This window comes from Charadrius vociferus, unplaced genomic scaffold (assembly GCF_000708025.1).
Source record: "Charadrius vociferus isolate BGI_N301 unplaced genomic scaffold, ASM70802v2 scaffold282, whole genome shotgun sequence".
NCBI lineage: Eukaryota > Metazoa > Chordata > Aves > Charadriiformes > Charadriidae > Charadrius > Charadrius vociferus.
Window position 1 is genome coordinate 8,597,915 of NW_009647731.1, and position 2,625 is coordinate 8,600,539.

Below are 2,625 nucleotides of genomic sequence, written 5' to 3' on the forward strand. Positions count from 1 at the left end.
TGCTAACTGTGAGGCTGGGTGTTTTATGTGAAATATCTGAAATCTGGGCAGCAGCACGCGGCTGCTTGGTGACTCGTGGCAGAGGGTGTGGAAGAAGTGCCCTCGGGGAGCCTGCTGGAGTCACCCGATGTATTGCATAGTTACCTTGGGTTACTGGGCTGGGGTGAGTCACCAAACTCCTTCCCAGGCATAAAGAAACTGATCTCGCAGAATGTAAAATCCGCCCAGGAGATGTCATTGTTTAGGTTAACGTTTCATTCTGGCATGCTCAGAAGGGGCAACCGCACAGGCATAATAGCAAAGTAGAGGAATCCAACCAGGTTTTTAAGGCCAAATGTTTGCTAAAGATTAGTTGATAAGATTAGATTCAGTGCTGGTGACTTTAAAATCTTATCATGTCTTGGTATAGCTGTGTGTTTATATTTGAGATGGTGTATTTCTGAGTTATTGTAGCAATTACTGTAATAAGAAGGGTGCAGTTAGCAAAACAGCTGCCGGTTCCACGTTAATGAGTACAATGATAGTATAGGAAAACCTTTGCATTGCCTTCTGAGTTGTTGACCTCTTCCTATTTTTAATATATTTTGGAAGGAAAGGAGCAGGAAAAGGGCCTATCTCTCTTTCTGAATCAGGAATGAGCCTGCACACAGCTCTCCAAATTTGTATACTCTAACAGAAAGTGAGAACATCCGTGCAGCAGTTTCTCTGTAAGGAAAGTAAAGAAAGAAAATTAAGCTGATAGTTAAGAACATTAAAGAGTGATCGTTTGGGCCACTCATAATCAATGAAGTCTACTTTAGGTGTGCACTGTTTTAAGATCAATATATGGGTCTACAATGGGGTAAGCAGAGAGATAAAGGATTGATTTTATTTTTAATATCTTTGCTATGTAAATATTGACAGGTTAGACTTTCCAGAGAGTGTACGTGCAGCATATCACCATGTCACTGAGCAGTCCGATGGTGACTGTAATCTCCTTCCAGTGATAACGTGTCCAGTGGCAGGGGGACACTCAAGGGGCAGAGCACAAGCGCATCCTCAGCCACTTTGTGCAGTGGTACCAGCCCTCACCCTGTGTGAGGCAGGGCCATTCCTGCAGTTGTTTACACCTCTTTTCAGAGAAGATAAAAAAAACTTGTGAGCTTAGAAAAAGAAACTAGAAAGATAAGTAACTCATATGGCTTAATTATAACCGCTGCTCTCAAGTCTGAACTTGGAGCAGAGTTTAGCCATTACTTACCATATTCCTATTTGCAATGGTTGATAGGCACTAGATATTGTATGCAAGAAATAAAAAGAAGAAGGCATAAATGCTGAAGGGTTTTTAGTGTCTGATTTCATCCGCTGCTGGCTAGAGTTGGGCACCAAAATACCTGCTGAGGTCTGTGCTCAGGAGCCCCCAGTGAGAAAGCAGTATTCCTTCAGGGAGAGGTCCTGAGAAATCCCAAATGAAGAGCTGAGAGCGGGACTGACACCCAATGTCTTCAGGCAGGATGGGGTTTTTTTATACCACATGCTCTGAGGTGGTGGGAGCACAGAGGAGATGGGGCCTAAGGCAGTCAGAGCTTCTTCAACCAAATATGTGGATGTATAGATGATTTAATTACCAGACTGTTTGGGAGAATTTCTAATCTCTCTTCAACCACTCATACTGACATCTCTGATGTGTGATACCATTTAGATTGAAAAGAGAATCCATTTAAAGCCTAAATACTCCAATTACTTTTTTAGATGCCTGGGAGCAGCTCAGAGTTCAAGCACATGATGCTCTTAAAACCCTACTAAACTAGAGGCCGTGGGGTGGGGGGGAGCGAAAGAATGTTAAAGTACATTATGTTTTGAAGGATGTGGTTTTCAAACTGACATGAATGAGTTTTTAACTAGAAGTGTAACCTAATATGGGTCAAGGTTTCCAAACTGAGGTGCGCATCGTGCCAGATACATGCAAGAAAAAAAAAAAAAAACCAAAAAAAACCCCAATAAACCACTGGGGCAGTTCAGCTCCTAGCCTGACCGTGTGACAACCTCCTGTGAACATCTGGCGGTCCCTTGCAGGAACCAGGAGCTCCCAAACGCTGCTCCCAGCCTCCCTTCAAAAATCAGGCTCGCCGAGCGCTGTGTGGGCTGCTAATCAGCGTGCAGTGACTTAGCCCGAAGTCGCAGCTTGAATAGATTGGGGAGGGGGGGGAAAGACATTCGAACTGATTCTTCCAAACCGCTTGAGGCTGCCAGTTAGGTTTAGTGATTCACAAATTTGCTCTCTTGTTATAAATAAACATTTCTTTTCATGATAGTGTCACAGGGACTGGGCTGGAGCGCCTTGCTAGTTGGTTGGGGTTTTTTTTCTTTATTCTTGGCATATCAGCGCAGTTGAAAGACACACACTCTTGCCTCCTTAGACTTTTTGCCAAGCCACAACCACAAACCATCCTTGCAACCCCAAAGCGCTTTTGGCAGTTGTGACACAGAACGTATGGCTCATGTGGTAAAATGTGCTGGCAAGTTCCCTGTGGGCCCCGTCCAGCCATCACTTAGGCGAAAAATCTGATGCCAGATAGCAGCTGTTGTGTTGAGGCCGCTCAGTATCACACCAATCAACCCGGTCTCATCCTTTCTCTCCCCTTC